Here is a 10,531-nt window from a genome sequence, read left to right as displayed (position 1 = left end):
CCTCTGGCTAATACGTCGGGGTCCGTGTCGGGCTCGGAGCCGAAAAATTACTTTGTTGACTGGGTCAAGTTTGCTAGCGAGAGACAGAGAGAGGCGTTGAAAGGCTGCTCCAACGGAGCTTATTGTTTCGGAGGAAAACACGAACACAGCGTACAGTCGAGTCTTAATAGCTCATTACAACTGGGCTCGTCAGGCACTCTTCTTGGCTGCAGTGGTTATTATTATATTTACATGCTTCCAGCTCCCGTTTCTGCTCGATGACAACTCGTAGTTTTCCACTCTCCTTTTTCTCCCTCCTCGCGCTCACAGACGGGTATGGCAGTCCATTCTCCCTGCAGCACGGACTACACTGCCCATGAGGCTACATTCGTTAGGGCTATGCCTGTAGCATTCTGCCTGTTAGCTTAGCACAACAACAACAACAACAAAAATATTTGTATTTTAAATATGTAACGGCGGTACATGTACTCCGTTACTCCCCAACACTGGGAATGAAGCCCATTGACAGCGAGCAGGTCTGAACAGGAATGGAACGCATCCATGGATAATACACCACTTTATTTGAAGACATCTGTAGCACTGCCTCAGTTCTGGATGTTTCCACAGACTCCTCTGGCCTCTGTGCACCTAAAGAAAAGGTCAAAGGTCAGCAGCACATGTAGTTGGGACAATTCTTAATTTACAAACAACAGTTGCACAAACGATACAATTATTTTCCTCCAATCACGACTTTTCACTTGCAGAAATGGTCCTGTGTGATTTCTAGGCTGTGATATGAAAAACTAGTTCCTAATGGCAGCGATTCACTCAGTAAACATGTGTTTCCTCCTCAGAGGTCAGACTGGGCCACTGGATTCAACAATGAGCCAATGATCATCAAGTAGTGACTAAAGCAGAGCCCTGACGTTCTGACATTCATCACACAGTTAGAACAAATGTCTGCTGATGACTTCATCTCATGAAACGACTGATAGATGTCAACTCATTGATCAGCTGAGCTGCTGCTGCTGATCTTCTTCATCGTGCACAGAAACATTCAGCTCGTTTCAATCAGTAAATAACTTTGAACTGTTCCCACTCAAAATGCTGTCAGAACAATGATCATTGTTACTCCCCTCGAGTCTTAATAAAGCTCAACTTGTTCTTTGTGTTTAAACTGACATTTATTTCGGACAGGAGGATTCTTCCACATGTCTTAACATGTAATGATGTCCAACCACAGCCGATACAATGCCGTCAGAACTAAAAGGAAATACAAACTTAAATGAATATTCTTACTAAAGTCCTTAAGCATTATATACAACGAAACATTCCAACAAAATGATCAATAAAGTACACATTACACTTCACACTGTGGCTATTGCACTTGAATACCATGCAAAACTCGTGCATTTACATACAACGATAATAAACAAAACATTTACCTCATTGGCCTCACTCAAAGGGAATAAACTTTCATTTTTACTCGGTGGGGATGTCCAGAAAAGGCACTCTTTATTTATCTTTCTGCAGACGTGCAAACCTCGTGGCTCGTCTCTTAATTAGCTTGCTGAGTGTGACAGCCAAAAAATGCACTCTTAGCCACAACACAACTTTAGAAAAGGTTCCTCTATAATTGCACAATTAGCACAAATAACACATTTAAACATATAAATCTAATCAACAAACATGGATTACTATTTATTTCTTATGTATTATTTCTTAATATTTCAACTACTTATTGTTTCAAACTTAACTATCTAATAAAATGAACTGAAAAAGCAACAGAAGAGTGAAAACATTTCGTGTTTCTAGAAAGATCTTTCAGCTCATAGCTGCTCACAGACTGTATTTACAAGTGACAAACTGCAACTCTACAGTACATCTACAGTATATATCAAATATATTCTGTATTCAAATCTATTGAGTGATGTTTGAAAGTCTTTCCAGGTGAGTTTGATCCAGGAGGGTCTGAAGCCAGAGTCAGACAGAGACTGTGCAGAGACTGTAGAAGGACAGAGCAGCAGCAGAGCAGTCCAGATACACTGATGATCCTCTGTCAGATCCAGAGGGACACACAGGGATGATGCTGGACTCTACATTGTGTCTGACAGTGGAGCTGTTCTCAGAGCAGTTCACTCTGCAGCACTGACAGTCATCTGCACTTCTTCTCATTCCTCTGTCAGTCACTGCTGGATGAAGCTCTCCTCTCCACCTCCCAGTAACATGGCCCAGTCAGAGCGTCTCTACACACAAGCTGCTGCTGCTTCAACCTCTCTGGATCATCAGGACACAGCTCCTCCTCTCTCAGCACACACACCGTCCTGTTTACCATCATATCCTCCACCTGCAGAGAGAAGAAGGAAGAGCAGAGGAGATAAACGAGTGTTTCCAGAGACTCTTCATCAGCTGTCAGTCAGTGATGCAGCACATCCAGTATAAAGAGCAGCAGGGACTTCAGTGCTGGGACTGTACTAGGACTCATTGTTGCTTCACTTTTTCTAATCTTTGGATTTTTATTGAAGTTGATGAAAATGTTTTTCCCTCCTAGTTTGAGTTTGGACTTTCATTCATTAGAAGAACCTTGGTGTGTCCACTCTGAGCTCTGTAGGAACCCCAACAACAAGCCCAACAATCCAGATGGACAGTTCCAGCTGTTAACTGGAGGAATTCCATCCAAACATCTGCTCTCACTAAATTCTTCCTCACCTACAGACTGTGTTCTTCACTGCTTTAAACTTGGAAATGAATGCAGTCATTGGTCTGCGTGCTGCTTTGTTCAGAGAGCTGATTGGCTGTTGACAGTGTTTGATCAGAGCGTGTCAGCCATTACTATGGTGACCATAAAGGTCAGAAACAGGAAGTGTTTGTGTCCAATCCTGAAGCCTGTCACCATTCTCCTCTCACAGCTTCACTGAGAAGCGGCAGCTTTACAGGAAACACTGGATCTTTGTTTCATACTGACTGTGTTTAGTACAATACTGTTGACAGCACCACCCACTCACTCCATCACTCTACTGACCTCAGAGTCTCCAGTCTGTAGTCTGCACTCTGAAGATCAGACAGCTGCTTCACATCTGGATCCTTCAGGTTGTTGTCCCACAGGTCCAGCTGTCTCAGATGGGAGGGGTTGGACTTCAGTGCTGCTGCCAGATAATCACAGCTGATCTCTGACAAACCACAGCGACTAAATCTGTATAAAGAATGAAAGATGTAAGTTTATTAGACAAAGTGTGAGCTTGAAATCATTCAGTGTTTCATCATCTGTTCAGAGCTGAAGAAGGTTCAGAATGTAGAAGTTTAGAAAATGGAAACTCCAAACAGCTGAAGCCAACAGGAAGCAGCTTCAAACAGGAAACTGTGCAGAGTTTCAGACTATATGTCCTGATGCAGCCAGTTGGATTTTGGAGATTTGAATCTCTGTTCTGTGACTAAGTCCTTGAATCATTTCTTCCAGTTGGTCCAACAAGACAGACTAAGTGTTGGACATGTGTTGTGGCTCCATTAGGGGAGCTTCTAAATGTGATGTGATGGCCCCTCTGGGTCTGTCAGGTCACAGCACTGAAGAGAGCTCAAACTGGGCACACAGTTGTTCCAGTCTGGACCAAAGACTCTATACTGGGACTGAGGGACTGCTTTGACTGCACCCACTGGGACTTTATAAAGGCTCATGTTCTCACTTAGATCATCGATTTCTACTTACATTTCTTTCTGGGAAAAATGGGGAGTACTTTGAAAACAGGAAGTATTTTCCCCAATAAGCAGCCCTGGATTAGTAAATCACTCCAACATGTTCTCAGGCAGAAGAAGCTGTCTTGTTATGAGGGAGAAAAGAAAAAGATTGAGGCACAGAAACTTGTTGAAAGAGAGATAAAGCAGCTAAAATCAGGTGTAAAAGTAAAGCAGAGGATGAGCTGAATAAAGGACACTCAAGGCTGGCTTGGAAAGGAATGAAGTCCATGGTGGGGATGCAGAACAAGGAGCAAAGATGAATGTGATGCTGAATCAGCAGAAGACTTGGACTCATTTGATTCCAGCTTTGATATCATTGATTTCAATGAAGAGCTTTGTGATTGCAGCAAAGGGCTGGTAGCTCTGAGAGTCCCACTGATGAGGTGTTTGTGTGGAAATCTCTTAGTGGGACCAAAGAGAGAAAAAGCCCTGGTCCTGATGCTGTGGGAGGGAAATGATTGAAGTGTGCTGTGAGGAACTGACTGGGAGATTTTCACACATTTTCCAGTCCTCCTTGGAACAACAGGAAGTTCCCAGCATATGGAAACAAAGGTTAAGTGTCCTATGGCACTCAGTGATGATGGTGCTGTGGCCCCACCACCTCCACCTCTTTGTAAAGGAACTAACTGTAATCTGAAGCTTCAAATGGAACTAAGACTTCCTCCACTAGGTGGCAGTGTCTGATGAGAAAGTGTTAGTGGAGCTGGCCTGGAGTCAGAAACAGGAAGATGCAGGATTTGGGCTGAAATGGGGAAAAGTGGTTCGCACTAGTGCCTTAAAGCAAGAAGGTTGTAGGTTGAAGCTTGTTGGCCTTTCTGTGGAGGTTGGATGTTCTCCCACAGTCCAATGAAATGCTGCTTAGGTTCATTGGTGCTTCTAAATTGGCTGTAGGTGTGGATGTGAGAGAGTGCTTCTCTGTCTCTCTCTGTTGGCCCTGTGATGGACTGCTCACCTGTGCAGGTGGACCACGCCTCTTGCCCTATGACAGCTAGGGCACAGGCTGCAGCTCTTTGAGCCTAAGCTGAATAAACAGTTAGCAAAAATGATCCATAGATGGCCTGAAATCCCCCAATTAGCAGTTTGGTAGATAGCTATGACATGCTAATCCCATCCAGCAGCTGTAGAATAGAATAGAATAGAATAGAATAGCCTTTATTGTCATTGTACAGAGTACAACGAAATTGGAGTGCCACTCCCTTGGTGCAAGTTTCAATAATAAATATAAATGTAAGATATAAAAAGTACAAAAAAAAACCAATCATAAGTACTCAAACAATAGTATGTACAATATATACAGGATAGCAGCATTAATATAATGACAGTATGAATAGCAGCATAATATAATGACAGTATGAATAGCAGCATAATATAATGACAGTGACGGTATGGAATAGGTTCAATTGTTTTTCTGCTTATTTACTACGGTGATAGCTCTGGGAAAGAAGTCAACCCTGAATCTGTTTGTCCTGGTTTTATGTGACCTGTACCGTCGGCCTGACGGTAATAGTTCAAACAGTTGGTTGCTGGGGTGAGAGTGGTCCTTGATGATATTACCAGCTCTGCTGAGGTACCGAGAGTTTGCAGTGACCTCCAGGCTGGGCAGAGAGCAGCCAGTGATCTTCTGGGCTGTGTTGATGACCCTCTGCAGTACTTTCCTGTCCACAGCTGAGCACCCTGCATACCATGTTGTTACGCCGTACGTTAGGATGCTCTCTATGGTGGCTCTGTAAAATGTCACCAGCAGCCTCTCCTCCAGGTTGTTCCTCCTGAGCACTCTCAGAAAGTGGAGACGCTGCTGGGCCTTTTTAACCACCGCTGTAGTATTTGCAGTCCAGGAGAGGTCATCAGATATCTGCACACCCAGAAACCTCATGGAGTGTACCCTCTCCACACAGCTCCCGTGAATGTAAAGTGGGGCCGGGTCTGCTCTGCCCTTCCTGAAGTCCAAGATAAGTTCTTTAGTTTTCGTGGTGTTCAGTTGGAGGTTGTTAACTGAACACCACTCAGTCAGTCTGTTGACCTCATCTCTGTAGTCCGACTCATCCCCCCTTGAGATGAGTGCAACCACTGTGGTGTCATCCGCGAACTTTATGATGGTGTTTGAGAGATGGGTAGGGGAGCAGTCGGATGTGTAGAGCGTAAACAGGAGGGGACTCAAAACACATCCTTGTGGAGACCCGGTGCTGAGTGTGATGGTGCTGGACCGGTGGGGGGCGGGTCTGACAGACTGTGGTCTATTTGTCAGGAAGTCACTGTCACTGTTCATAGACATAAACTACACCTTTATTGGTGCTATTTCCAAGCACATTGTGCGCTGTCGGTCCTGCTTGCTACACAAGAACATTCAATATTTAGTATTTACTGCTGTTTACACTTAGCTAGATTAACGTGATGGTCAGTGGCGGTCCTAGCCTGTTTGGCGCCCTGGGCAAACACTCTCTATGGTGCCCCCCCCTCCCCCCCCTCCCCCACACACAAACACACACACACATAAAACATATTAAGGATTGTATGTTAACATAAAACTGTTGTCGAAATTCACCAGAGAAACACACACACATGAAGAGAGAGAGAGAGTATGCATTGTATGCAGACGGCTACCAAACAGCCATCATAATTCGTCACACAATGAGAACAGGACAAATCACAAATTGACAATGACTAATTAATGTTTTAAACTGTATTTGTTAACAATTTGAAAAATAAAATTTGCTGAATGAATGATCAACAGTTGTTGTTGCTGTGCAGCAGTGGGAATACTGACAACTGTCACTGGATCATTTAATGTTGAAGAAATATATTAAACCAGAGGACGACTTTTTTTTTTCTTTAATTCTCCGCTTTTCCAGTCTCTTCAATTTGTCTTTTAGAACACTCTACTCACCATATCAGGAAATGCTAAGATTTGACTAATGACTGCTTGAGAATCACTGGGCATAAAATAGTATTTTTTCCTGCCAAACTGTGTTACATTTTGAATTTTTGTAGATTAATTTAAAGAATTAAGAACAAATGATCTGTTTTGTGACAGGCTATTAATAACAAGCACCTAAAGATAATTTAAAATTAATTATTTGCAACATTGTCTGTTTTTTGTACACACAACATGGTTGATTCTTTTGAGTTAAGCACTTTTTTGTAACGGTGACAGTGTAGAAGTGAAAAAACACTGCCATCATCAGGTCAAACTTGAAATTTCAAAATTACTCTACAAATTTTATCCTGCAAATTGTCACTGAGGTTCTGTAATGACAGGAAAAAAATTTATGGAATGTTTATTTCCTTGAAAGTGGATCAAAGCCAAAGTAAAATGTATTTCTGTAGCTGTTGACCAAAGTGACCTGCTCTCCCTCTTGAGCTACAGCAACTCCTAATGTAACATTAAGTAAGATAAATACCACCTAGAACCTCTTGTACTATACAGTGTTTGTGTAGATAAAGAACTCTATGAATGTTTCTTAATCACTTTAAATAAATAATCATAAACAACCTCCAAAAATTCTGCTTGATCTGCTTGCAAACTGTCAGGGGTTAGTACTTAAAAAATTTATATATGAATGTACTACACAAAGGGAGTTCATTTGGATTTTTATGAACCCCAATTTTACAGGGAGTGCAGAATTATTAGGCAAATGAGTATTTTGTCCACATCATCCTCTTCATGCATGTTGTCTTACTCCAAGCTGTATAGGCTTGAAAGCCTACTACCAATTAAACATATTAGGTGATGTGCATCTCTGTAATGAGAAGGGGTGTGGTCTAATGACATCAACACCCTATATCAGGTGTGCATAATTATTAGGCAACGTCCTTTCCTTTGGCAAAATGGGTCAAAAGAAGGACTTGACAGGCTCAGAAAAGTCAAAAATAGTGGGATATCTTGCAGAGGGATGCAGCAGTCTCAAAATTGCAAAGCTTCTGAAGCGTGATCATCGAACAATCAAGCGTTTCATTCAAAATAGTCAACAGGGTCGCAAGAAGCGTGTGGAAAAACCAAGGCGCAAAATAACTGCCAATGAACTGAGAAAAGTCAAGCATGCAGCTGCCAAGATGCCACTTGCCACCAGTTTGGCCATATTTCAGAGCTGCAACATCACTGGAGTGCCCAAAAGCACAAGGTGTGCTATTGCACACCTTGTGATGTCAGAGACATGGCCAAGGTAAGAAAGGCTGAAAGACGACCACCACTGAACAAGACACACAAGCTGAAACGTCAAGACTGGGCCAAGAAATATCTCAAGACTGATTTTTCTAAGGTTTTATGGACTAATGAAATGAGAGTGAGTCTTGATGGGCCAGATGGATGGGCCCGTGGCTGGATTGGTAAAGGGCAGAGAGCTCCAGTCCGACTCAGACGCCAGCAAGGTGGAGGTGGAGTACTGGTTTGGGCTGGTATCATCAAAGATGAGCTTTTGGGGCCTTTTCGGGTTGAGGATGGAGTCAAGCTCAACTCCCAGTCCTACTGCCAGTTTCTGGAAGACACCTTCTTCAAGCAGTGGTACAGGAAGAAGTCTGCATCCTTCAAGAAAAACATGATTTTCATGCAGGACAATGCTCCATCACACGCGTCCAAGTACTCCACAGCGTGGCTGGCAAGAAAGGGTATAAAAGAAGAAAAACTAATGACATGGCCTCCTTGTTCACCTGATCTGAACCCCATTGAGAACCTGTGGTCCATCATCAAATGTGAGATTTACAAGGAGGGAAAACAGTACACCTCTCTGAACAGTGTCTGGGAGGCTGTGGTTGCTGCTGCACGCAATGTTGATGGTGAACAGATCAAAACACTGACAGAATCCATGGATGGCAGGCTTTTGAGTGTCCTTGCAAAGAAAGGTGGCTATATTGGTCGCTGATTTGTTTTTGTTTTGTTTTTGAATGTCAGAAATGTATATTTGTGAATGTGGAGATGTTATATTGGTTTCACTGGTAAAAATAAATAATTGAAATGGGTATATATTTGTTTTTTGTTAAGTTGCCTAATAATTATGCACAGTAATAGTCACCTGCACACACAGATATCCCCCTAAAATAGCTAAAACTAAAAACAAACTAAAAACTACTTCCACAAACATTCAGCTTTGATATTAATGAGTTTTTTGGGTTCATTGAGAACATGGATGTTGTTCAATAATAAAATTATTCCTCAAAAATACAACTTGCCTAATAATTCTGCACTCCCTGTAGACTGGTCAAGTTCTTCTATACCAAACTCGCTCATACATGTCTTTCTAGACCCTTCTTTGTGCGCTGCTGCACAGTCATGTTGGAACAGGAAGGGGTCATCTCCAAACTGTTTCCACAAAATTGGGAGCATGAAACTGTCAAAAATGTCTTGGTATGTCTGCGTGTATTTCAAAACATGTAGCTCTCCGACTTTATATCCTGTACGAGAGTTTGTCTTGTATTATGTTCAAATGTTTAATAAAAACGTGTATCACTCATTGATAAAGAAAAAAACTTTGAAGAAAACTCTGAAATTATCCCGATTAGTGAAGAGTGTGTCGTTTCCGCAGCACTATTCTTTGTTTCTATTTAATGTATTTAAATCTAGTATTGTGTAGATTCACAATGGTCAGAGGGCCCGGTGGCGCCAGTGTCCGGCAGCCTCGCCTCTGTCAGTGCGCCCCAGGGTGGCTGTGGCTACAATGTAGCTTGCCATCACCAGTGTGTGAATGTGTGTGTGAATGGGTGGATGACTGGATATGTAAAGCGCTTTGGGGTCCTTAGGGACTAGTAAAGCGCTGTATAAATACAGGCCATTTACCACTCAATGAGAATGATCATCACGTGTTCTTACATGATATTGTAAGAACTGTATTTAAATAATGTAATGGAGAGCAGAGGATCATCACACTTTTTTCATATAAATGGTAAATGGCCTGTATTTGTATAGTGCTTTACTAGTCCCTAAAGACCCCAAAGCGCTTTACACATCCAGTCATCTACACACACATTCACACACTGGTGATGGCAGCTACATTGCAGCCACAGCCACTCTGGGGCGCACTGACAGAGGCGAGGCTGCCAGACACTGGTGCCACTGGTTTCACCCAAAACCTCTGGTGATAATGACCCACACTTTTTTTCACACCTTGGCTCATGTTATGAAGCACATGATTAATAGTGGTCAGCAATGCACTCAAATACACTAATAGTATTTTAGTGTGATTTAAAATGGGGTAGCACAGTTACCTGCAAGAAGGTCCTGAGTTCAATTCCACTATCAAGCCGGGATCTTTCTGTGTGGAGTTTGCATGTTCTCCCCATGTTTGTGTGGGTTCTCTCCGGGTACTCCGGCTTCCTCCCACCGTCCAAAGACATGCAGTTAGAGGGGATAGGTCAATTGAAAAATCTAAATTGCCCATAAGTGTGAATCCATGAGTGAATGTGAGTACGGATGGTTGTTTGTCTCTGTGTGGTAGCCCTGCGACAGACTGGCAACCTGTCCAGGGTGTACCCTGCCTCTTGCCCTAAGATAGCTGGGATAGGCTCCAGTGCCCCCCGCAACCCTGAAAAGGATAAGCTGAAGCAAATGGATGAATTTAAAATGGTCTAAAATAATTTTTAGACCATTTCACTCATTGGATTTATTTCATTTTTCTGACAAATAATATTTTGATGAGACAAAATGTTCTGATGAACAGAAAATACTTCTTTCTGTAATATTTATTCTGTATAAACAGATTATACAGGAAACACTTGGGCTGATGGATTGTAGGTTTCCAGGTTTGGCAACTAGATCAAAACGTGGCACAGCTGGCAACCTAACAAACTTTTATCCACACTCCTAAAAGGTTGATTCTGTTCATCTGGCTGA

At 42.5% G+C, this 10,531-nt stretch overlaps 1 pseudogene across 1 annotated transcript in view; it reads right to left on the bottom strand.

Annotated features, from left to right (window-relative positions):
- Nucleotides 1-2,104: 2,104 nt before the first annotated feature.
- LOC146637670 (protein NLRC3-like) overlaps nt 2,105-10,531 on the bottom strand; it is a 468,635-nt pseudogene continuing 460,208 nt past the window's right edge. Inside the window, exons 7-8 of the transcript XR_014905464.1 lie at nt 3,044-3,172; nt 2,105-2,117 (exon numbers count right to left, since the gene is read on the bottom strand). The product of XR_014905464.1 is annotated as a protein NLRC3-like (transcript). The remainder of the gene's footprint in view (nt 2,118-3,043; nt 3,173-10,531) is intronic.

The sequence above is a fragment of the Diplotaxodon limnothrissa genome, linkage group LG3 (assembly GCF_057381915.1).
Source record: "Diplotaxodon limnothrissa isolate DT_005_m linkage group LG3, D_limnothrissa_male_GT1.1, whole genome shotgun sequence".
NCBI classification, from domain to species: domain Eukaryota; kingdom Metazoa; phylum Chordata; class Actinopteri; order Cichliformes; family Cichlidae; genus Diplotaxodon; species Diplotaxodon limnothrissa.
Note: the sequence above shows the minus strand (reverse complement) of the source record. Positions and strands in the feature narration are given on the sequence as shown.